Source organism: Canis lupus, chromosome 13 (assembly GCF_003254725.2).
Source record: "Canis lupus dingo isolate Sandy chromosome 13, ASM325472v2, whole genome shotgun sequence".
Taxonomy (NCBI): Eukaryota; Metazoa; Chordata; class Mammalia; order Carnivora; family Canidae; genus Canis; species Canis lupus.
Window position 1 is genome coordinate 48,908,231 of NC_064255.1, and position 26,595 is coordinate 48,934,825.

A 26,595-nucleotide genomic window follows, 5' to 3' on the forward strand; every position below is an offset into this window, starting at 1 on the left:
CTTCAAGGTTAGTCCATTTTTCCCTTCTACTAGCAAGACTTACTCATTTAGAAGTGATAATTCTCTCCTCAAAATAACCATCCCTTTCCCATGGAACAACGTATCACTTCCTCTCTTATATTAGAGATAACTTACTACTTCCTATAAAGTCTTTTTTTTTAAATCATGGAAAGGCAACAAAAATTGTTGAGTAAATGAGAGTGTAAGTTAGTTTGCTTGCTTATTTATTTATTTATTTATTTATTTATTTATTTATTTATGATTGTATTTATTTATTCATGAGAGACACAGAGAAAGAGGCAGAAACATAGACAGAGAGAGAAGCAGGCTCCCCGCAGGGAACCCAATGCAGAACTCAATCCCAGGACCTCGGGATCATGACCTGAGCCAAAGGCAGACCCTCAACCACTGAGCCACCCAGGTGTCCAGAAAGTGTGAGTTTAAAGAACTCCTTGCCAGTCGTCATTGGTGTGTAGTTGCTGGCAGTTTCACCATTTCTTTAGAATGTCTATGTAGAATAATCTCAGACTCCCACTCCCCTCCAAAATCTCCCTGAGTCTGTTTTCTATAATTCAATATTTGGTTACATGTCAAAAAACAAAAGTAAACCACAACAACCAAAAACCAACAGATGCAGAAATGTTTGCTGATTTTCTGAACTAAAGTTTTTAGTACATTCAAGGTGTGTTTTGGTCATCTGTCTCTAATGTAAAACAGTGATAGTAATTTTCCATTTTCTGCACTTAATTAATCGTTCAGAAATGCTAGAGCAGAGCTTTTCTAAGGAGTGTTGCACTGTTTGCTGCAGCAAATCAAGTTCCTATTGTGACACTGGCAGCAGAAGATGAGTCATTGCTTTGGCTGGCACGAAGTGTTTCCTGGAGTCAGACACAAGAGCAGAATACCTAATGGTTACCTTGCTACCTATAATCTCTCTCTAACACTCACTCTCCTGTTGCCCTTCACAGAAGTCAAGTAAAAATCAAATTTCCAGTGTTTGATTGAAGTAGCAAATAATTTGCACTTAAGATCGTTGGTATAAAAAAAAAAAAAAAAGGTCGTTGGTATATATAGACAAATATATTTTCTTGGCATACATCTAATTCATTTTTCTCTTCCTTTTTTTTTTTTTAAAGAATTCAGGCAAAATATAGGCCAGGATGTGTTTCTCATGTGGTACCTCAGTCTGTTTTACCCTGGGGTGGTGTTTAGCATTTGTTCTGTGTAGATACTGATGGAGAGGAGGATACATGGAGGCATTAGCCAGGACCTGAGACAGCACTTGCCAGCCCCAGCCTGCTGGCCCAAGCACCCAGCCAGAGCTCACATCTGCACTGCAGTTCTCCACAAATCTTTATGTTTTCAGATATAGGGGAAATGGAACTTCCTTGAGATGTCATTTTCCTATCCTCTGAACCCAGAAAATGCTAAATATAACTAAGCAACTAATCTCTCTCATCTCCCTTACTTTTTCACTGGTATCTTTTAATGAGATTACATATCTTCACCTGGGGCAAATGTGAGAGGTGAATGTAAATAAAATTAGCTGATGTACAAATGATGTCACGGTCAGGAAGGAAAGTGCGCGCAGTAGCACGGAGGGCACTATGCTGTTTCACACATGCTTCTCAGGGCGACTGTTAGGAGCAGAATCCTGAGTAGAATACTCCATTGGCCATTTTCTCCTTACTGGAATTAGAATTATGTCAAACACCAAATCAATGGTACCTGTACCTAACCTGAGTCATACTGTAAAATTTTTACCATAACATAGTAAATGCCCTACTGGCCCCTGCATCCCCTGTGTTGCAGTGTCTCTGACTGGGATAAGCTACCAGATAGAAGAGTCTCATATGTTTAATTGGGAAACTTTAGTTGGCCCAGAAGGTAAGTGTATGAGATGTGAAGGAAAGGCCCTGGACTTGTCCTGATCTGGGAAATGGAAGAGAAAGGCAACCAACATTAACTCTAATGCCATCGCAGTATAACCTCCAGCTTTTTACACAGTGTGTCACCAACTTTATACAATGGTGTATTTTCCAGTCACTTACTATTAGTGAGGTACCTAAGTTCTCCAAAATGTTAGAGTGCATTCAGAGTTAGCACTCTGTAGATGATTCCCACTTACCTGCATTTTAATAAGCTTTGTTGAATGGGAGATGAAAGGGTGCATTATTGCTAGGGCAGAGGTGTTACACATAATCTAAGCTTTGTGCTCTATACCATCATCCATCATGGAGGTTATGGGGAAAGTGAGGCTAAAACCCACTATGGCGTGAGCCCCTTTGTGAACTATGTCTTCTCTTTCTTCCTTGTAAGAGTTGGGACCCAGATATAGTCAGTATCTTTTGAAGCTCTTAATTCTCTCTTACTAGATCCTTCTTATTCACTCAAGCACTATTCCACAGATAGCCTTTTCTAACCTGGCTTATTTCTGTGTTGTGAGTGATTAACATAGCAGCCACTTTTCCAGCTATATGATCTGGCCGTCACTGAGTGGCCGCTGACAGTAACTTGAGAATCTGAAGAAAAGCTCATTTTCAGAGTTACGTGAGGGACCTCAGCTCCCTTCCTCTTTCCCCATAGATGAAAGCCTTCCAGTTAGTAGCTGGGAGGGGAATGCTCACTAGAAAGTTGTGACACTTGGGAGAAGATTTTACATGGGATGCTTCATACTTACTGCATTCCGCGGTGTTTTATCAAGACAAAAAATATGAAAGAGTGCATTCTACAAGGCAGAGGATAATTCGAGATGGTATCCCCCTCCAATAAAGAAGTAAATGAATAAAACATCACAGCAGCACCAGAATGTAGAATTAATCTTTCAAGTGGCAGGGTTATGGGGTCCTGTTAGAGAATACTCTGTTTATTGTCCTTGTATAGGCTCTATTGCAGACAGACCAGGAGCATGATTTGTTTCCCACTGAAAAGTTGGGAGCATCATGGAGGATGGCACAGTGCAATTTGTTCTCAGAGCTTCTTTCACTCAGGTTATTAGAGAGTATTTCTTGGAATAACTTGTCCTGAGTCAGAGCTGGCATCTTACTCTGCACATTTGAGGGATCTAGTTTTGCTTATACATGAAAGACTCTATGTTTTAAACTTTTGGCAATTAATATGCACACTTTGAGTGAACTAGTACTACATCCTGGTCAGAAGTATTTATTAGGTGTCTCTTTGCTCCTACCACAATTAGGTAGATCACATAAGGGATGCAAGGAAGCAGAGGACACTGCCCTCCTGGAGCTGACAGACAGCCTACTTGTTTAGATAGCATAAGCTGTCTGTTGCCTATTGAGAGGCACTAAATTTTACTACAACACCAGGCACCTACCTTCACAGTTCTGCTAAAGCCTCCACCTCCACAAAGTCCTCTTGGATTGTGTTGGAGGAATGAAGATTCCTCTTGGAATGTGACTGTTTGCTCTTTACCCCAGAGCCCTGCAGCATACCTACAGAGTCCAGTGACATTATCAGGATATAGGTTGGTTTCTAGCCTGCCCAGAAAAAGGAAGAATGCTGCCTCTCATGGTTCTTTGAACTCTAATTTTAAATTGTATATGTATCTATTACTGTCTGTGTATCTGGTATATAATATTACTTATTTATATGTTTGTCTAGAATTGTGGGCAGCTGGAAAAGAGGGTTAACATTATTTTCTTGCTCTCTAGAATACTCCTGCATGGAGTGAGATTTACTTCTTCTGGGATTGGGGTAAAACAGAATAAGCACCTTATTTACATCTTCTGAGTAAACCTATATTACTCTGAAAACTAACTAAAGCTCCTAAACTTTTGTATTATGTACTTCCTTACATTCTTTTTTCTTCTTCTTTCTCTTCTTTTGCTTCCATATTTCCCACTCTTCTTCCTCATCTCTTTTTCTAAGAGATGCCACATAAAGGTCAATATGTATCTATTTATTAATTCAGTGAATTTCTTAATACTCAGTACCAGCACTGTAATAGCTAATGTTTCTTGAGTACTAAGTGCCAGATATTCTGCAAAATGCTTTATATGCAGTACTTAATTTAATCAGTAAGCTTCATATTACTATTATCCCTATTTTATAGACAAGAAAACAGAAAATTAAGAGATTATGGAGCTTGCTCAAAGTCTTTTTTTTTTTTTTAAAGATTTTATTTATTCATGAGAGACACAGAGAGAGGGGCAGAGACACAGGCAGAGAGAGAAGCAGGCTCCATGCAGGGAGCCTGATGTGGGACTCGATCCCGGGACTCCAGGACTACGCCCTGGACCAAAGGCAGAAGCTACGCTGAGCCATCCAGGGATCCTCTCACTCAAAGTCTTATAAACAGTAAGTGAATTGAGACTCAAACCCTTCAGAGGCCATTTGCTTCATATACAGTGAGGTCTCAGTCATGTGACATCTCCAAGACACACTTTTGGAATGCAGCAGAATGATTAAGAATGTGGGATTTGGAATTAGACTCAGTTTGAATCTCTCAGCAATGCCACATATTAGCCTTATTAATACTGGCCAAATAATTTTACCTCTCCAAGACTCCCCTTCCTCACCTATAAATGTGGAAAATAGTAACTTACAGAGTGCTTGTGATATTATTACATGTAAAACTTCAAGGTTTACATGTAAACTTTGGCACATAGCCAAAGTTTAATAAAGTTTGCTAGAATTATTATTTATGGGGAAAAAAATAGCATCTGCCCTTTCTGCTATAAACTTCATTTGATTACAAACATATTTTGAAATATTTTTCATTGTCCTCAGTTACCATTGGGAATTTACCATTAATAAATGTGTCTAAATATTTCTTGAATCTGTTCATGTCCTCATTCTGTGTTGTTCTTTTTTTTTTTTGAGTTTTCATTCTAATCCAGTTTGTTAACATACCGTGTAATATTAGTTTCAGGTGTATAATATAGTGATCCAGCACTTCTCCGGTGTTCCTTACAAGTGCCCTCCTTAATCCCCTTCACTTATTTCCCTATTCCCCCAAGTATCTTACCCCTCCTGGTAACCATTAGTTTGTTCTCTGTAGTTAACAGTCTGTTTCTTGGTTTGCTTCTCTTTCTCCCCCCTCACTTTGTTTTATTTCTTAAATTTCTCATCTGAGTGAAAGCATATGGTATTTGTCCTTCTCTAACTGACTTTGCTTAGCATAGTTGTATCCCATGTTGTTAGCAAATGGCAAGATTTCATTCTTTTTCATGGCTGAATAATATTCCTGTGTGTGTGTATGTATCATATCTTCTTTTTCCATTCATCAATTGATGGATATTTAGGCTACCTCCGTAATTTAGCTATTGTAAATAATGTTGCTATAAACAGAGGTGCATGTATCCCTTTGAACGTCTTGTGCAGTTCTGGAAGTTAGTAACAGGTTCTAAAATTTCCTACATGTTGTATAAGGGAACATAATATAGTGCTTCCAACTTATGGTACCAGAATGATCTTCAGTCTTCTGCCTAAAACCCTTTTGTTTCATCAGTACTTTGGATATTGGTCTCGGAAAGGAATCTGTGAAAAACTTATGGAGAAGAATGGAATATTCTGCACCAGTCTGTCTTCTGACCTCAGTGCCTGTCTCTCTATATGGCTAGAGATCAGGCTCAGAATACAGAGACCTGGTTTCTTTACTCTTGACATCTGACCTTGTTCAGCTAACAGCTTCTCCAGTCTGATGTGGAAAGCAGGTAGTGACTTCACCATCACGCCCAACTCCTTGAAATTGTTATATAAAAGGCACTTGAAAAATACCAAATAATGTGATTCAGCAGAAATGAATCTGGTACATACAGATTTTATTTCCTGCATGAAATTGTATATTTCAGTAATTTTCTGTAAAAGGCAAAACATATACAAAAGTAAAGCATAGTACTTTTTTAAAGTTATGCCCCAAATTATGAGTTTTTAAGTTATGCCCAAACCAAGCTCAGCAGGCACAGAATCTCAAATTTAATAAAGCTCTCTTCTTTAACTAAAAAGTAGGAGGTTCTGTTCAACCCTGAGATAGTTTCAGTACTTGAGAAACAAAAAGATCAAAGCCTAAGTTGAAATTTCAACAGTATGCACACATCAGCTCTGGCTTTAGTAGCTCATCTTCCTTTAGCCAAAGTGACTCCCCATATACAGTGGCTTGTGTTGACAAATAGTTGTTGACTGTAGGCATCTAAATGTCTAACTTACTGGGACGTGTGGCAATTTTTCTTGATTAGTGTTTCTCAAATATTTATGACTTGATCTAAAGAAAGAAATATGTTTTATGTCAGAACATATGTATGTATAAGGCCATGTATACAAACATACATATATAAAAACTAGAAACAAGTTTCATGAAATAGAGCTCACTCTTTTGTATTCCACATTATTCCCTTCTTTTCTTTTCTACTTAGTTTTAAAGGACTCAGGACTTTTAAAGGCAGCCCTGGTGGCTCAGCGGTTTAGTGCCGCCTTTAGCCCAGGGCATGATCCTGGAGACCCGGGATCGAGTCCCACGTCAGGCTCTCTGCATGGAGCCTGCTTCTACCTCTGCCTGTGTCTCTGCTTCTCTCTCTCTGTGTATCTGTCATGAATAAATAAATAAAATCTTAAAAATAAATAAAGGACTCATGGTCATGGCTCACTAAATGGGTTGTTGTCTATTATTTGAAAGACGCTGGCCTGAGGATTCACCTTGGTCCAAACATTGTTGGGCTTCACATGCCCTCAAGGGAAGATTCTACAACCTCTTCAGCTCATCCCCAATGTACCACCTTCCTGACCACCAACACTATCACTAAAACCCTTTGGACCTTCAGGTAGAGAGGGCCCCAGGGAGTTTTCTCCTAGTAAGACTCCAGCTTTTTCTCACAGGAGGCCAGAATCTTGAAAACTTTGTGAATTTTGAAAAGCAACTTACTCTCCTAAATTTTGAGTACTAGCAGGTGTCAGAAACTGAAGAATTCCTGTGATATGCCAGTTCATTGCTCAGTACACAGTAGGACTGCAGTATTTGTCCATTAGTCATGGTCTGGGATCTGCACTGAATAAACATCATGGAATAGGGCTCTTGTGGAGGTAACATTGATCTGTGCTGGATAGAAGAGTACTGCTTCTCTGTAGACGGCAGAGTTTAGTAGACAGTGTATAAAATTGTAGGGTTATTAGGTAGAGTAAGAGTCCAGGTAGGGCATAGATTCTTGAATATACAAGATACCAAGAAAATCAGATAGGGATTCTGCTTAGATTTGAGGCTCACACTTTAGTCACTTTTCTTAGAAAACTTCACTGAATCAGACCTCAGGATGGCGATGGGGTGATGGAGGTTGGGGGTTCAAATTCTAGGTTCCTTCTCCATCAGTGTTGTCATTCCTAATATAGGGACCTGGATCCTGACACAAAGAGAAGGAATGATGATTGTCCTCTTTTACCAACTTGGAAACTATGTTATTGCTTCTCCCAAGCCCCAAATGTCATTAATTTTCCTAAATAAACATGGTAACAAAAGCAGCATCATTTAGAGACAAGCCAGGAGTAGACATTTTTCTTTTTAATCCTTAGGATGAGCTTTATTGCCAGCACCCTCTGGTGAGGTTCCGCGACTCGGGGACAGGAGAGTCAGGGAAGTTGCTGAGTAGACAAAATATAATGAATATAATTTTTTTTTAAAGATTTTATTCATAGAGAGACAGCTAGAGAGAGAGAGGCAGAGACACAGGCAGAGAGAGAAGCAGGCACCATGCAGGGAGCCCGATGCGGGACTCGATCCCGGGTCTCCAGGATCACGCCCCAGGCCGCAGGTGGTGCTAAACCGCTGCGCCACCGGGGCTGCCCCTATAATGAATATAATTAATAGATAATTTATGGAAAGAGTTACAAATTTTATGAGTTAGAATATATTCAAACTTGCCTTGCTTTTCAAGGAAACAGTTCATAGAATTTTGGAATTGGGCAGGGGACCTTAGGTAGTATATGACTCTGTCACTTCATTTTGTGGATGTGGAAGCTGAGGTCCCAAGAAGCTAGCAAATGGCAAAGGTGACTAAATAAGCCCAAATCAGAAGATATTTGCAAATGACATATCAGATAAAGGGCTAGTATCCAAGCTCTATAAAGAACTTACTAAACTCGACAGCAAAGAAACAAACAATCCAGTCAAGAAATGGGCAAAAGACATGAACAGAAATTTCACAGAGGAAGACATAGACATGGCCAAAAAGCACATGAGAAAACGCTCCGCATCACTTGCCATCAGGGAAATACAAATCAAAACCACAATGAGATACCACCTCACACCAGTGGGAATGGTGAAAATTAACAAGACAGGAAAACAAATGTCGGAGAGGATGTGAAGAAAGGGGAACCCTCTTGCACTATTGGTGGGAATGTGAACTGGTACGGCCACTCTGGAAAACTGTGTGGAGGTTCCTCAAAGAGTTAAAAATAGAATTGCCCTACAGCCCAGCAATTGCACTGCTGAGGATTTACCCCAAAGATACAGATGCAGTGAAACGCCAGGACACCTGCACCCCAATGTTTATAGCAGCAATGTCCACAATAGCCAAACTGTGGAAGGAGCCTCGGTGTCCATCAAAAGATGAATGGATAAAGAAGATGTGGACTATGTATACAATGGAATGTAACTCAGTCATTAGAAATGATAAATACCCACCATTTGCTTCGACGTGGGTGGAATTGGAGGGTATTATGCTGAGTGAAGTAAATCAATCAGGACAAACATTCTATGGTCTCATTCATTTGGGGAATATAAAAATTAGTGAAAGGGAATAAAGGGGAAAGGAGAGAAAATGAGTGGGAAATCTCAGTGAGGGTGACAGAACATGAGAGACACCTAACTGGGAAACAAGGGATGGTGGAAAAGGAGGTGGGCGGGGCGTTGGGGTGACTGGGTGACAGGCACTGAGGGGAGCACTTGACGGGATGAGCACTGGGTGATATATGTTGGCAAATTGAACTCCAATTAAAATAAGCCCAGATCTTCGAGACTCGGGAGCTCATTTCCCCATATTCACACAACATCTTGAGGTGAAGAGCATTTCTCCTTTGGGAAGAAACAGTAAACAAAAATGTCAGTTTTAGCCATTGTTGGACTTGGTGATGCTAAAACAGACATAAACAGAAAAGCAGCAATATTTGCCCAGAGGGGCTGCCTTTAGGTAACAAAACTCAAGCCACAACGTTTGTGGTTTAGGAGTGACCGTTGTAAAGTGTCCTGATGGTAGTTGTGGAGCTCCTTTGACTCCTTGAAGTGACTCATTTCAGACAGTGAGTTAGTTGCATGACAAACATTTGCATTTCTAAGACACTTGTCACTACAGAACCTAGATTGCCTCACAAAAGTGATTCCCAACCATGAAAGGAGAAAGGGCAGCTTTGGTTTTCTCCCCTACTCCCACATCACACAGACCTGGTAGTCAGAAAGACGTTACATCCAAGATACAGGTGAAAATTTAAATCATTGACCCTTGTAATCGCAGAATTGGGTTGCCATTCTACCAATGTCTAGTGCATGAATTAATGGAAAAATCCTACAAAACTGGTAGTGGTATCTTTTTTAAAATTTCTCCCTAGAATGGAGCAGTGCCAGAGTAAATCTGTTACCTGTCTGAGCTATTGACCAAGAGTTAGTCTGGGAAGGAGAAATCCAGGGGGGAGGACAGTGATTCTCAAAGAAATGTGTCATCCCTGCCTAGTGCTCTCCAGTGAGAACTGAATAAGGAGCAAATGAAATAAACTTAGCATCAGCACAAGAGAATGGGGTTCAGATCAAGGAAGAATAGCTTGACAGGACTACTTGACACAATCTGGAACACTGAGACAGACTCGAATTTTTAAAAATCTTTTAAGAAAATATTTCTTTCTGTTCTCAGAAATGATAACAGAGCAGCTCTACCCTTAGGCACAGAGGACCAGGTGAGTTCTTATTCCTTTCTTAGACCATCTGAACACTCAACAGTTTCATTCTGCTACTCCTGGGATCTGTCTTTCATAGGTCATCTATGCAAGCCACAAACACCTTGCCTGATGGTTCTACAACACTTTAATGTCACTTTGACCTTGGTCCACTTGCTGCTGGTACCATCAGGAGTTTCAGCTAAGCTTATTAAGAACTGATGCTCACATAGTAGAACTAGGGACTTCTATCCTTTATCTCTAAGAACATTTATATATTCAGTCATGGTTTGAGAATTTGACCCCAAACTTACCTTCTATCCAGCAGGAACTAAGATTACACCTGCCAGTAGGTTAAAAAAAATTATTAGTGAATCAAATCCTCCTGAAATCTGTAACTAAATAATTATTGCACAAACCTTTATTGAGTCTCTGTATTATCAATAATTACAATTTTTGTCATGATTTCCAGCTGTCTAACCACTGAGCTCATTTACAGTTATAGCCACCCAAGTTACTAAATGTCCTCTACTTGACAGTCCTCAACATTACATTCTTCAGAGCTTAGTTCTGGTTTATCAGTGCCACCCAGCTTTCAATTTAATGAAGGTATTTATGCAAGGGCACATAGACTTTGAAACTAGTTCAGGGGTACCTCACTGAGATACTGAGTCTTTTAAAAATGAGCTTGTTTTTCAAAGAAATCACTAATACAAAATGATATTACAGAGGCTAAAAACTTATAAACATGGTGATAGGACCAGCTGAGCAGGATGTAGCAGTTACTCTAGACAAAGTGGGAAGACATCTTCATGCCAGAAAATGGGAAATAAATCCCACTGAAATTCAGGGGCCTTTCATGTTAGCAAAACTGCTAGCGGTCTACTGGTCTGGAGCATGTTGTGATATCTCCCCTAAGGTGAAAGAGAAATTGTTGCATCTGGCCTGTCCAACCACCAAAAAGAGGCACAACACCTAGTAGGTATCTTTGGTTTTGGGAAGCAGCCTATTCCTCTTTTGCGTGTGGCCACTTACTGAGTGATCAAAGATCTGCTAATTTTGAGTAATGCCTAGAACAAGAGAAGGTTCTGTAACAGGTCCAGGCTGCCATGAAAACTGCTCTGCCATTTGGTCCAGCAGATCCAGAGGTGCTTGAACGTCACTGACAGAGAGGGATACTATTTGAAGCCTTTGGCAGGCTCTATATGAGTCACAGCAAACACTCAGGATTTGGGGATAGAACTCTACTATCCTCTGCAGATAACTCTAGGTCTTTTGAGAAACAGCTTTTGGCTTAATAGACACTAAACATTTCACCTTGCACCATCAAATTATCATGTGACCTGAGCTGCCCATCATGAACTGGGTGTTGCCTAACCTACCAAGTCATAAAGCTGGGTGTGCACAGTATTCCATTATCAAAAGGAAGTAGAATATGCAAGACAGGCTCGAGCAGGCCCAAAAGGCACAAGTAAGTTACATGAGGAAGTGGCCTAATTACCTACAGTCCCCATTCCTGCTACACTGCCTTCTTTCTCACATTCTGTACCTACAACCTCATGGGGAGATCTCTATGACTAGTTAACTGAGAAAAAGAAAACTTAGTCCTGGTTTATGGATAGTTTTGCATAATATTGAGGCACCATTCAAAAGCTGTAATTCTGTAGCCCTATTCTGGGACAGCCGCCAAAGGACAGTGAAGGGGAATCCTCCCAGTGGACAGAATTTCAATCAGTATATCTGATTGTTTTGTTTATAAGAAAAAATGGCCAAAGGTACAAGTCTATAAAACAGTTCATAGGTAGTAGCCAGTGGTTTAGATAGTCAGAGATTTGGAAGGATTATTATTAGAAAATTGGTGACAAAGAGGTCTCTGGAAGAAGTATGTAGGTAGACATCTCTGAATGGGCAAGGATTTCAGGATATTCGTGTCCCATGTGAACACTAACTAAAGGATGACCTCAGGAGGATTTTAATAATGAAGTGCATTGGATGACACATTTTGGGAGTATCTATCAGCCTCTTTCCCCATCTGTTTGTCAGTGGGCCTGTGGATACAATAGTGACAAGGATAGAAGTTATGCATGAGGTCAGCAACACTGATTTCCACCAGCCAAGCCAACAGAGACCTACACTGAGTCCCCAATATGACACCATGCCCTGGAATGAACAGCTACCTACCTGGTACAGATTCATTAGACTGGACCACTTCCATCATGGAAGGAGCAACACTTTGTTCTTATTAGAACAGACACTTATTCTGGATACAGATTCACCTTTTTTTGCACACAGTGCTTCTGCCAAAACTGTCATCTGTGGACTTATGAATACCTTATCTGCTGTAATGGTATTTGACACAGACATCACTTCTGATCAAGGAGCTTGATAGGCCTATGCTCATGGAATTCCCTGGTCCTACCATGTTCCCATCCTCCTGAAGTGGCTGGCTTGATAAATTGGTGGAATAGCCTTTAGAAGACTCAAGTTACAGTACCAGCTAAGTGGCAATACTAGGGCTGGGACTCTCACAGCCAGGCTTCATGGGTCTAGGAATAAAGGAGTAGAAGTAGAAATGGTCACTATTACTCCTAGTAACCTCCTAGGAAAATTTTCATTTGCTATCCCCTTGACCTAAGGTTCTACTTGTCTAGAGTTCTTAGTTATGGTGGGAGGAATGCTTCCACAGGGGACATACAGTGATTCCATTGAACTGAGACTGTCACCCAGCCTCAGGGGCTCCTCATGACTCTGAGTGAACAGGTAAAGAAGGGGGTAACTGTACTGGCCAGAGTGATTGATCCTGACTACCAACAAAAAAATTGGGCTGCAATTGCATAATAGAGGTAATAAGGAAGAGTATGTCTGGAATATAGATGTTTTATGGCATCTCCTAGTACTCCCGGGTCCTCTGGAGTAATAGAAAACTACAACAGCCCAGTTCAGGACAGCTAATGGCCCAGGTTCTTCAGGAATGTAGTGTCCCCTTACCATCCAGAGAACCTAGCCAACCGAGTTCCTTGCCAAGGACATGAGGAATGTGGAATGGGTAGTGGAACAAGACGGCTCCAGAGATTACATAGAAAGACTACATACATGTATTCATGTAAACATGCATATGCATATAAAGAAAGCTATGACCACATGACCAGTTGCCAAAACAAGGACCCATAGTATGGGTATTTCTTCCATATCTTGTAATGAATATGGTTGTATATATATATTAACCAAATATTTTTGTTTTCTTCCCTTTCCTCTCCTTATCCTTTAATGTAAGATACATTAATAATAGCATTATACCTCAGTATGTAGTTATAGGAGAAGTGTGAATATTACTCAAGGACTTTGCATCCTCTTCTAGGGAGCAAGTTAGTGTGTTTTCAAATGTATGTGGGATATTGGTATCATGTTAGTGGAAGTATGGCTTTGTTACTGACTTTATTTGGAAATTAAATATGGTTAAAGGAGATGTATATGGTTGCCAGGTTGACAAAGGATGAAGTGTGATGATTATTTTTTTAAAGATTTTTTTTGTGTGTGTGTAGAGAGTGCTTGCCTGAGCAGGGAAAGTGATAGAGGGAAAGGAAGAATCTCAAGGAGACTCCCCCAGAGCACTCAGTGTGATGCAGGGCTGCATCTCACTACCCTGATTTCACAAAATGAGCCGAAATCGAGAGTGGGAAACTTAACCACTGAGCCATTCCTTTGTGTCCCAGAGTGTGATGATCATTTTGATGTGTTAATTTGTCCCTAGTTGTTTAATCAAACACAAATACTGTTTAATTGAACTATTGCTGTGAAGGTATTTTAGAGATATAATGAAAGTCCATAATTCATCGATTTAAAATAAGGGAGATTATTCAAGATAATCTGAGGGGGGATACCTGAGTGGCTCAGTGGTTGAGCATCTGCCTTTGGCTCAGGGCATGATCCTGGGGTCCTGGTATTGAGTCCCTCATCAGGCTCCCCTCAGGGAGCCTGCTTCTCCATCTGCCTATGTCTCTGCCTCTCTCTGTGTGTCTCTCATGAATAAATAAATCTTAAAAAAAAAAAAGATAATCTGAGTGAGCCTGAATCAATAAATTGAAAGGCCTTGGGTCACCTGGGTGGCTCAGGCAGTTAAGTGTCTGACTCTTGATTTTGGCTCAGGTCACAATCTCAGGGTTGTGAGATGGAGTGCTGTGCTAGGCTCTGTGCTGGGTGAAGAGGCTGCTTGGGATTCTCTCTCTCCATCTTAATAGATAGACAGGCCTTAAAAATAGGACTGAGCCTTCCCTGAGAGAAGAAATTCCATCTGTGAACAGCAGTTGTAGTCTGTGCTCTTGAATTCTAGCCTTCCTTCTTAAGGACTTGCCCTGTGCATTTCAGACTTGCTTAGCCAGCCACCACCTGGTATAAGACAATTCCTTGCAGTAAATCCTTTAATATATCTTACACATGTGCATGCACGTTTCTACCTCTATCTCCTACTGGTTCTGTTTCTCTGATTAAACCCTGATCAATACAGCCTCTGATGTCCCTAAAACTTTTGTCCTACTACACTAAATATGTGGGGTAAAGTAGCAAGCAACTCCCACTTGCCAATTTTTTCCACTCAAAGTCAGCCTGATTTTTTGTATTCACAGCACTCTTTGAAACTCAAGTGGCACAATTTGGCAGTGAAAAGAACCAGCACCCACACATATTCTAGCGTGTGGGAGAAATGTGTCCAGACACAGATTTCACATTAGCAATCATATCTGCCTCTGTTACTATTTCTAAATATCATTTCGTTTTACTTGTGAATTGTTGTAAGACATATCAAAGGACGTTCTGAGACAGACCAATGGGAAAAACAGAAAACTATAAATTGATGTGGTTTTGAGAAATAATAGGCCCCAAAAAACTGCCAAATTGTTGTCATTTTGATAGTCCCTTACCTAGATCTGGGTTAAGTACAGACATAATTCAGTAGGTTTTGTGTAGGTATTTACAGTCAGTGCTGCTGTTATGTGACCTAAACATTGCCCAAAATCAACATGTTATGCAAAATTATAAAATGAAAACCAAGTCTATTGGGAAAAATAGGATATTTAACACAACACACGAAAAATTTATCAATGACATATTTTATTTTATTTTATTTTCAATGACATATTTTAAAAGAATAGGACCCTACTAAAAGAAATAGTTGTTTTCCACATATTAAATTATAATGAAATATGTAAATACTATAATAAATATGTAAGCCTTGAAAAAGACCTGAAGTTTGCTTGTGGACTAGCACATTAGAAGGGCTGCAGCTTGTGAGGTAGGGGAAGGCAGGTTATCAAATTGGACAGCAGCTGCAATGCCACATGTGTTGTATGAATGCATCTTCTGACACAAGGAGCAACGTGGGGTAACTGGTAGGTATTTGAGGGGTGTGCATGTGTGCATTTTGCTACATATCTCACTTTAACTGGGTGAAATTATCTGTATTCACCTCATGTTTCTCATGGGTGAGGTACCCTAGGTCAATCACGCTTGAACACATTTGCATTGTCAAAACAAGTACTTTTAATATACTACATAAAGAGATCACCATCCTTTATCTGCATTTTCAAAATCTCAAACTTCTTTGGAAGTTTGGCACAGGTGTATATATTAGCAAAACTTAAAATGAATAAAGGTGTTTTTCAGAAATCCTACATTTGATTATGAATTGTCACAGACCCCCTGGGGTCTAAATACACCCTTATACAATCTGAAAAATTCTGATTTCTAAAACACATCTACTCTGAAGGAGATAGGGAATAGTAGGTACGTTTTATTGAGTGCTCCAGGCATCATGATGGGCGCTGTAGATGTAGAATAAACAAGGTTCAGTCCCTGTACCCAGGGAACTTGCAGTCTAGGAGCTATAGCATGCTCTGTGGTATTGTAGTAGATGTCTGTGCATGCACAAATGGAGAACAGAGGAGAGAGTCATTCTTTCTGGCCAGAGAGTGTAAGGACATCTATCCAAGGAACATGACACCTGGAATGTGCTTGGGGTAACAGTTGGGAATTCTCTAGGCAAAGGCAGAGAGGTATTCCTCACATGCCCTTTCCTTTATGTGTATCTGTTTTCCTAATCTCTTTATAAGGACACCAGTATATTTGAATAGGGCCCACCTAATGACCTCCGTTTATCTTAATTAGCTCTTTAAAGACTCTATCTCCAATACAGTCATATTCTGAGGTACTTGGGGGTTAGGACTTTAACGTATGAATTTTGAGTGGACACAGTTCAGCAGTTAGGTTCATAACATACAGTGGCACAAAAGAAGGGTGAACAAAGCACACGGAAGCCAGAGGAAGGTGTGGTCAATTACTATTTGGCTTAGTGACTTGGGAAAGGCTTCAAGGACATAGGTCTTGAAAAATGAATAGAACCTCATCAAATTGAGAAGGAAAAAGATGATATTTTTGTCTGAGGAAATAGCAAATCCAAACCTTAGGCCCACCTCAGATCTACACCATATGCCATAGCCTGTGTCCAGGACTTGGTATTCCCTGATATGGGCCAGTCACCACCTGCTCTGTTTGTGCCCCCTGACTTGTGAAAGCCAGTCACTACCATCTGTGGACCTCTCACCATTTGTTCTAGCCACCCCTGCCCTCTTATAAAAGAACATTATTGATCTTGTCTCTTCATTTTCTGAAAAAGCACAGCAGTAAATATCTGCTTCCCCCTGTGCTTCCCCAGAAAAAGAAACAACTCTTCCTTCTTCCCTCATGTAACTTGACAGCCACCATTGATACCCCTTCCCTCCTCTCTAGAAGGAGAATCTCAGTCCTTAGCCTTTTTATGATATGACACTGGAGGGTGCTGCCTACCTGACATGTTGCCAACTCCTTAGTCAGAATGTACTGGGAAACTGGACACAGTAAAAAGGTGATAACTACCAAGTGCTTGTGTATCACTGTACTTCTAGTGATTTTTTTTTTTTTTTCAAGAGAGGGAGAGAGAATCTTAAGCAGTCTCCATGCCCAGAGTGGGAACCCAACATGGGGCTTGATCTCACAACCCTGAGATCATGACCCAAGCCGAAATCAAGAGTCAGATGCTTAAGTAACTGAGCTGCCCAAGTGCCCCTCTAGTAATCTTTTTTAACTGAACAGTTTCCTCTCAAAAATACTCTGATGTTCCAGAGCCAAAAAAAGATGTTGTGAAATTACCTTTATTTTTTTTTAAGATTTTATTTATTTATTCATGAGAGACACGGAGACAGAGAGAGAGGCAGAGACACAGGCAGAGGGAGAAGCAGGCTCCATACAGGGAGCCCGATGTGTGGGACTCGATCCTGGGTCTCCAGGATCACACCCCGGGCTGAAGGCAGCTCTAAACCACTAAGCCACAGGGGCTTCCCGTGAAATTACCTTTAAATTAGATTACAGGATTCAGACAGTTGTTGTGTACTGTGTCCTAACATACACTGTTTACTTACATGAGTGAAATCAGAACTTTACATAAATATTAGGCTTAATTAACCAAAATGTTTCAGTTAACTCACTTGAGTTTACTGAGCAGTGCACTGTAGATTGTAGGGGAGGTGTGTGTACGAAATATATGGTACCTACAGAAAATAAATGATTTTTGAGAGAGGATTGCCTGGCTGGCTTAGTTAGTAAAGCATGTGGCTTTTGATCTCAGGTTATAAGTTTGAGCCCTGTGTTGGGTGTGAAGGTAACTTAAAAATTAAATTAAAAAGAGATTTTTGAAGGAAATAATAAAGTGATTCCCAGGGTATCTTCAGAGGAACACTTACTCATGACCAATATCAGAAAATGAACTCTGGGAAGCACTGCATATTCTCTCCTCTTTTGGAAAGCAGTAATGATACCAGCATATTAAAGACTCTGAAAGGTCTCATAGTAAAGAAACATATTTAACTTTATTTTACATGGATTCTCAAATGTACTGGTCTTTGAATAAGAACCTGGTACCAACCACAGAGCACATTCTGAGAAACTCCAAACCAAGGCGCTTATGATGCTTAAAATGAACTACAATAGGAAATTCTGTTTCTCACTTGGAAGCATACTATATAAATCCAATACAGATAAATTGCACATTTTTATTGTTTTAGGTTTAGAAATGAAAATGTAAGAATTGCATCTTTATGACAAATGGAAAATGAAGCAGATTTGCTTGACTTGCCCAGTGATTTTTAATTTTTAGAATATTCTATATAAACTAGCAATTATGATGATGCAGCCATCAAATGGCATGTAATTATATCCATGAAATAATGGATAATGTGCACTCTTTTAAACTGATAAGAACAGATACTACACTTGATCTTAGCCAAAAGGCCGAGAAGCGATGTGCACTCTTTTAAATGAAAAAAAATTCCCTAAAGTAATTATTGGATGATGAAAATAAATTAATTCAATGCAGTACTTAAAGAATGAAAATTACTGTGATCCCTGAAGCAATCTTTATGCATATATAGATTCTTTCATGTGAAAAATTGCAACAGAAAATTGCTGAAATATTAAGAAAATATAGCACCCACTGTCTTTTCTATAATAAATTCAATCTTATAACTTAAGACCGTAAATTAAAAAAAAAAAAAAAAGACAGTAAATGTACAGAGAGGCTGGTAAGCAGATGTTTTATGGCTAGTAAGAGATGGGATCAGAATTCAGGCCATGTATTCTTTGTCTCTAGGGCCCACACACTTAACCCTTAACTAGCTGCAGCCAGTAAAAAACAAATTTTAGTAGGAATTCCTTCTCTCTTCCCTTCCCCTTACCCCATACCAGCCACCCAGTGAAAGCAGATTTGTGTTACTAAATTCTAAAATGCAGGCGTTTCCGTAGTGTAGGGGTTATCACGTTCGCCTCACTAAATTCTAAAATGCCATCTCAAATACAGTAATGTTGGATATGACTTTGCTAAACTACTTACACTTCTAATGTATGGCAGTTGTATTTTGGAATATTTCACACTACCATTGCAGAAGTGCTTTACTACATTGTCAAAATTGCTTTGATCTTTTAGACCCTATCTGTACAAAAATTTTCACAGTAAGGGTTGGTGTTACCTATGAAGAAGATAGCTGCTGGTGATAACCATACACTTAATCCAGTTGATTCTATGGAGACAGGGTATCCCCCAAATCATAAACTGATCACAAAATAGTTAATTTAATGACTATTTGTAGACATATGCTCAGGATTTCATAATGGTTGTTGTGCCATAGATTTGCAAATATTTCATAAAATTTAGTTACTTTTTTGATGCAAGAGATCTTATACCAAACTTTGAGAGTAAAACTGGGGAACTGAATAAGTATAACTCCCTCTCTGATTTATTATTATTATTATTTTTTAAAGATTTTATTTATTTATTCATAGAGACACAGCTAGAGAGAGAGAGAGAGAGGCAGAGACACAGGCAGAGGGAGAAGCAAGCACCATGCAGGGAGCCTGATGTGGGACTCGATCCCGGGTCTCCAGGATCACACCCCGGGCTGCAGGCGGCGCCAAACCGCTGCGCCACTGGGGCTGCCCCCTCTCTGATTTATAAGATTTCATTTCCTATTAACGTTGCTTAGTTATGATTTGGTGTCAGAATGTAGGGTGGGCCTAAATGTAATTACTGAGTCTTTTAATAAAATTAATCCTGGAAAATTAATTAATTGTCCCAATCAATAATAAAATAATCATACAAACAAATATTTAAACTGTATTTCAGATGAAAAATATTTCTGACAGGAAATATTTTAGGGGATGCCTGGGTGGCTCAGTGGTTGAGTGTCTGCATTCTGCTCAGCACGTGATCCCAGAGTTCCAAGATCGAGTACCACATCAGGCTCCCTGCGAGGAGCCTGCTTCTCCCTCTCCTGTGTCTCTCTCTGTGTCTCTCATTAATAAATAAAATCTTAAAAAAAAGAAAAAGGAAATGTATTTTGGAAATGAGAAGGGGGAAAATTTATTTTTTATTTTTGAAAATTATTTTTTATAACTCAGATGTGACCAAACACTAAGACTCTGGAGTATACTTGTAAGTTTCTGCATTCTCACTCCTCCTCTGAAGAGAAATTGATGTTCTTAGGCCTAGAATCTCTTTTTCTCATGGTAAGAAGGATTGGTTGTTGGATGGATAGTTCAGATAGGTTTTACTGTTCTTTTACCTTTCCCATAATAACTAAGGCATTAAAAAAAAATAAGGCATTGCTAAAATGGCCTTTCTGGAGTAATCCTTGAGAAATATGCTCACATTTGGACTTTGACACATCTTCCTAGATAATGTGTGTGTACTCATACAAGTGATTGCCCATATAATGTGCAGGACAGAGTGCCTGGTTCACAAGGCACTCAAATGGGGCCAGCTTTACAGACGAAGCGCCTGAGGGAGGCCATTCTGTGCTTGCATGAAGCCTATCAAGTTCACCTCCCAGCTAAGGCTTCCATACCCTGGTGTCCTCCCCAAGGCTGTCTTTATCCCATCCTTAACTTTGTATTCAGTTCCTTCCGGGTTCTCTTCACTCACTTGCTCTCCCCCAACAATATGATCAATGCAGACTAATTTTATATGGTGGCTGCCACCATTCTGAACACTGAAGCAATACAAAAAATACATATCAGCCTCCTTGGCTGACTGTATAGACCACCCATTAGTGAAATGCGCAAGTCACCTGTTGTTACTGTAAGAAACTGTGGTTTATCTAGTAAATTAGTAGTTATAGTTAACTCCCTTGGTTCCAACTCAACTGAAGACCACCAAATCCACCTTGACTTCAGAGCAAGTGTTGATTTGTTTCCCCATCAATAAACTCTGACATGATCTAAAATTATCTACTTAGCTAAAAAGCTAGGTTTGTGGGTCCAGACTGGGGATAATGATTTCATAACTGATACTTTTAGAATTTTGCTATGGTCTTTTAGAATATTTCTGATTAGAGAATTAAGGACTAGATATTTCTGTAGTGGGGAAAAAGGCAATCAATATGAAAGGAAAAAGGAAAAGTTTCACCTCAAAAATAAGTAAAATGTAGCACAAATTACTCTTTGACCATATATAATAATGCTGCCAAATCAAGAAATCAGGTGTCATTTGCATATTTTGAGCTTTGGACAGTCATAGAGAAAATAATTCATTTATTTCATCAGTCAGTGCCAAAGACCAACTATATAATATAATGATACTTGTAGTGTCTTATAGAATACTTTAAAATTTTTAATTGACTCATTTTATATAAGGTTAGCTCTTTTAACACTTGATGTTCTTTGATGGTCTTCAGAGACTATTGATTATAATTTTAAAAAATTATTTATTGATGGGAACCAGAAGTAGGTGTCATGAAAATCTCTGGCTTATTTTCCTGAATTAAATAACCACTGAAAACAAGCAGTCTGAAATCAAACCCTCCCATTTGTATTGTTTGTTTTTACCATTTTTAAGTGGTTTTTTTTTTTTTTTAGATTTTATTTATTTATTCATGAGAGACAGAGAGAGAGAGGCAGAGACATAGGCAGAGGGAGAAGCAGGCTCAGAAGCAGGCTCCCTGGGGGAGCCCCATGCAAGCCTCGATCCTGGGACCCTGGGATCACGCCCTGAGCCAAAGGCAACCACTGAGCCACCCAGACGTCCCACCATTTTTAAGTGTTATGATTTCAATTGTATTGCACACACTTCTTGTCTTTTAAATAAACATAATGAAAAGAATTTAACTCTGGTTTGAGGACTGCATAGCTGGCACAGAACATTGTGGATGGGAGGCATCTGATACAAGTGCCCTTTCCTCTTAAGTGTGATATAATTCATTACTGTTTCAGGGGCCACTGAGGTTGGAAGGTCTGTTTGCACCTATAGTAAGGATCCCAGACTGTTGTCTTTTTGTGGTTGGCAACTGTTTTGTGTGCTTTCTCAGTGTTTTATGTTACAGTTTAGGGCAGAGAGGTTTAAACCACTTTTTCTGGGCAGCCCCAGTGGCCCAGCAGTTTAGTGCCGCCGGTTCAGCCCCGGGGTGTGATCCTGGAGACTCGGGATCGAGTCCTACGTCAGGCTCCCTGCACGGAGCCTCCTTCTCTCTCTCTCTGTCTCTCTCTCTGTCTTGAATAAATAAATAAATCTTAAAAAAAATAATAAACCACTTTTTCTGTGCTTCAGACTTGGTCTCAGGAAGGCCAGAACTGAAGATCACTAAAAGAAATGAGATGATTACCTTGCACATCTTGAACCTCATTTTTATACGCCGATTTTTCTCTGGCCAGCAGAGGTCCAGGGTATCTGATACTCAGATGCAGACTCATACCTAGGTGTTTTGTGCAGGTACTTTTCCATATGCTTTGCAAGCTTCCATCTTTTCTTTTCCCTCAGAGCTCTTGACTCCAGCTTCAGAGACACATTTCCCCTGACATAGACAAGTTAGTTCATCTGTCTGTGCCTGAGGATCCTCTTCTGTAACATGGGGATGTTAATAGTATCAACCTCATACGGTCATTGTGAGGATTAACTAAATTAATACTTGGAAAGTTCTTGAAGCAGGGGTGCATGTTAAGGGTTAAGTAATTAAAAATAAGATGACCACTGGGTGACTGGCTTCTTAAAGAAAAGGAAGGCCCTGAAGAGATGCTGCTTCTGGTACAGTGTGATACACACTTTCTTTCCTGAGGTAGGAGCGGAGTGATGTGGATGGATTTGTGATTGAAGAAGCAGAACTGAACGGTATAAACTAAAATATCTGTTGGAAATGCTGGCACTGAGCCCTGGGTCCTGACTGGATGAAGTAATATATGGAGAGACGTTCATAGCAACTCTTTTGGGACTCTTTGTAGTGGATTTTAAGAGGAGAAAAGAGAAATAAACTGGAAATACATAGAGGTGGAGGGAATTGGGGGCAAAGCTTATGCCAAGAGTTAGCAGTTACCTTCCGTATCTGACAATGGCTAAAACAGGGTGATTCTCAGGGGAGTGTGTGTGTGTGTGTGTGTGTGTGTGTGTGTGTATACACACACGCACACACATGCACAAAGTTATATACGTAAAGGTATATACATTTTTTTAAGCACCTGTCTGACTTAACATATTTTCTCAGCTTCTTCTGTGGAGAAGGGCACTGGCCATCTGCTTTGTTAAAGAAAGCAGGCACCACCTTTGTGTAGCATGTGCCCGGGGGTGCTGTGCGGCCACTGTGATGCTTGGGACCCCTCCGTGTTGACCCAGGTGCTTTTTTGGGAGCCTGGTGGCAAAAGCCTTTCCATGCCCTTGGCTTGTCTCTGCCTGACTGTGCCCAGACAGGGGCTGGCCCTGCCGTTGCTGGCACAGGGCTTGGTCGCTCACTCACTCTGATGGCTGCCCTTTGCCCCAGCTCCCTTGGCCAGAGGCAGCTCACTTGTAATTTGCTCTCAGGCTCAGAGGTGCAGCTCTGTCAAACTGCAGCATATGTTTATCTTCTAATCCACAGACAAGAAGAAAGGAGGTAAATTCCAGCCTTTTAAGAAGTTGTTTGGCAGAAGGAAAAAGAAAGACACTTTGTTGTCCCAGGAGGTGTCAACAGGGACTAAGATTCGCTCTTCCCGGAGTGTCAGCAATGGGACCTTCTCTTCAGATGAGGAGACCCTGGAAGACAATCTAAGGTAACAATTCATACTCCACCCACCCCCACCCTCCAGATCTTTGGCAGAGTCCCAAGGTGGAGAATGGGATTCCAGAGGAGGCAAGGGTGGAATCACAGCTGTGTTGTATCTATGGGAAGGTGGAAGACGTGGGGTACTTTGTGCATTCTGTGTGGAGAAGTCACCGTAGCAGGGGGATCAGCAATGAATCTGACCCCATTTTCCAGGAGAGCACAGGGATCTGCACCTTCATTTTGCTGCCCTCACTGGTGGTAGAGGCAACACCCCCACTGCATTGGCTCAGCAAGTTAACCTGGATAGAAGGAGACTGCATTCCCGTGTCCTGTTGCTTGACATAGAGAAAGGGTGGTCACAGATTAGGTGGGACATCCACGTTGAGAACACAGACTGCTCAGGCACTGAGTGGTCACCCTTCATACCTCTGGCAATCTCTAGCAGCTTCTGGAACCTGTCACGGAACTTGTAACTTCTACTCATTGTTTTCTTTTTCTTTTTTCTTTAAAGGCTTGTTTATTTATTTGAGAGAAATAAAGATTTATTTATTTGAGAGGGAGGGAGAGGGGCAGAGGGGAGACAGAATCGCAGGTGGTCTCCAGCTGAGTGTAGAACCCACTGGGGGCTCTGTCCTACCACCCAGGGATCACCGGCTGAGCCAAAACCAAGAGCCTGACAGAGGCTTACCCAACTGAGCCACCAGGGCACCCCCTGCTCTTTGTTTTCTGTTTCTCCGTCTCTCCCTCTTGCTTCCCTCTTCACCCCTTCCCTTTCTCCTTCCCTCCCTCTCTCCTTCCCTTCTTCATCTTCCTTCCCTCTCCCTCTCTTTCTTTCTGAGACCACAGGCTATAAATCTGGCCATGACAGTGTCAAGAACTCAGAAAAGCAGGGTCAGGAGGTACTTTCTCACCTGAGTGCTGGGAATTGAAATCGGAGTCAGAGATGGTTCAACTCTGCTACTGATGGCTTAAAGTCAGCTCCTCTGAGTAGCGTCTTCCCGTGACGTGATCTGATTAGTTTACCCTTGCCAGTATTCCCCCAGCGTCATGCACCTGGCTCCAGCAGAGAACTTGTCACTTTCTATGGAAATTACTGATTTGCTGGTCTGTCTCTCTCATTTGACTGCCAGTTCCATGAAGTCAGGGACCAGGTTTTATTCGGTCTTGTATTAGGTGCTCCAAAAACGTTTCCTGTGAATGCCTGGCACAGTACGAGTTTCCCTAATACACATGGAAGGAATTGACAATGTCATCTGTGATGGTTTTTCTATGATTCAAGGATGAGAACAAAAACATCCTCTGTGTTGTGTGTCAGTAAGTAAATTGTAATAAACACTGCCGTTGAGCATAACTTACAGACTTCTTAGGCAAGCAGGAAACATGAAACTGCAGTGCTCAGCCACCGCATTTGTGGGTCCTGACTAATACTGACTCTTCCTTCACAGGCCTGTATTTGTTTTCCATTATCTTTAGTAAGAAAACTGAAGGAAATTATTTTACTGAAAGAAGAACACAGCTAGCACTGAATTCATCCAGTTGTTGGAATCTCAGTTATGTACTGATGTATGCTTGAGTATTGTTCAGTATGAATGTTTTGATTTTACTTCAGTTTATTTGGTTGTAAAACAGGAATGCAAACCCTTTTGCCTCAGAGTATCAGAATGAGGTGTACAAATAACTAAAATGTGACGAACTAGTAGTTGAATGCGAATGAAGTTGAGTCTAGAAAGTTCTCCTTTAAAAGGACTGTTCTGTGAAAACACAGCCTGTCCTTTTTATGATTTTGCCAAATCCCTGATTGCTTACTGAATGACTTTGGACCTTTAGAGGAGCCTGGATCCTGGGGGTTCTCTTCTCCTCTAAGTTCTATTCCATCTACTCCCTTGGAGTTTTCCATAGGTTTTAAGTTGTACAAAGCCTTGGAATTCCATAGGGGTTCAAACAGCTACATTTTTATAAAATACAGGTAAACATTCCCTGTCCTTGTTATTGGCTTTTGTTAATAAACCTATATTTTTGAGACATACACTATATTTTAATTATTTAATACTTATTTTTATAATAAAAGAAGCTGGAAGGATAAGCTTTGGGTAAAGAGTTTTTTAAAATGTCTCCTTAAATATTTTTTTAAGATTTTATTTATTTAAAAAAAAAAGATTTTATTTGTTTATTCATGAGAGACAGAGAGAGAGAGGCAGAGACACAGAGGAAAAAGCAGGCTCCATACAGGGAGCCCGATGTGCAACTCGATCCCGGGGGACTCCAGCATCATGCCCTGGGCCAAATGCAGGCGCTAAACCGCTGAGCCACCCAAGGATCCCTTATTTTTTAAATTAAAAAGACAAGAAAGGGATCCCTGGGTGGCGCAGCAGTTTAGCGCCTGCCTTTGGCCCAGGGCGCGATCCTGGAGACCCGGGATCGAATCCCACGTTGGGCTCCCGGTGCATGGAGCCTGCTTCGCCCTCTGCCTATGTCTCTGCCTCTCTCTGTCTCTCTCTGTGTGGCTATCATTAAATAAATAAATAAATAAATAAATAAATAAATAAATAATAAATAATAAAAATAAAAAAACAAGAAACAGGAGTCATTTAAAATATGTTTCCTTTTTCTTCTTAGAAATTGACAGTTGCAAAATAACTCCACCTGCAAAATAAACCCTATATCCATTGCTTACCGTATAGCTGAATTTCTGATTATTCACCCCCTTTACAGATGGAGAAAATGAAAGATGCTGTTTCCAACACTTCCTTTTTTTTTTAACTAAAGTATAATTAATGTGTTTCCAATAATTTTTATTTTCCACTTACTGCTCAATTAATAATCATGTTACTTTAGATTGTATAATGATTCACAAAATCTCTGTGCATTTTATTTGCTATCTCCACGATGGACAGCTCTCATTGAAACACAAACCTCAAAATTCTGCTGGCACCGTCTTGGGTGGAGGTTCCATGGAGGCAGATTTCAGCCCAGGGTGAGGGAGAATTTCCTAAGTACTAGAGCTGCCTAAAACGGGAGGCTGGGTATGTGCCAGCAAGGGTTTGGACTGATGAAGGGAAATTCTGCATTGGGTGAGAATTTAAAGGAGTTGAACTTTAATACGCTGTCAAACTCCAAGAATCTGTTATTCTAGAAGTGT

General features: G+C 40.4%; 1 protein-coding gene and 1 pseudogene across 10 annotated transcripts in view; one reads left to right on the forward strand and one right to left on the reverse strand.

The window, feature by feature from the left end:
* Positions 1-26,595, forward strand: part of LOC112652356 (bifunctional phosphoribosylaminoimidazole carboxylase/phosphoribosylaminoimidazole succinocarboxamide synthetase) — a 388,335-nt gene that overhangs the window by 199,824 nt on the left and 161,916 nt on the right. For all 10 annotated transcript variants that reach the window (XM_035708216.2, XM_049093243.1, XM_049093242.1 and 7 more), the window contains one exon: positions 23,292-23,463. The gene's annotated coding sequence lies outside the window, so the exon portion shown is untranslated. The remainder of the gene's footprint in view (positions 1-23,291; positions 23,464-26,595) is intronic.
* On the reverse strand, positions 18,038-18,201 carry LOC112652387 (U2 spliceosomal RNA; annotated as a pseudogene).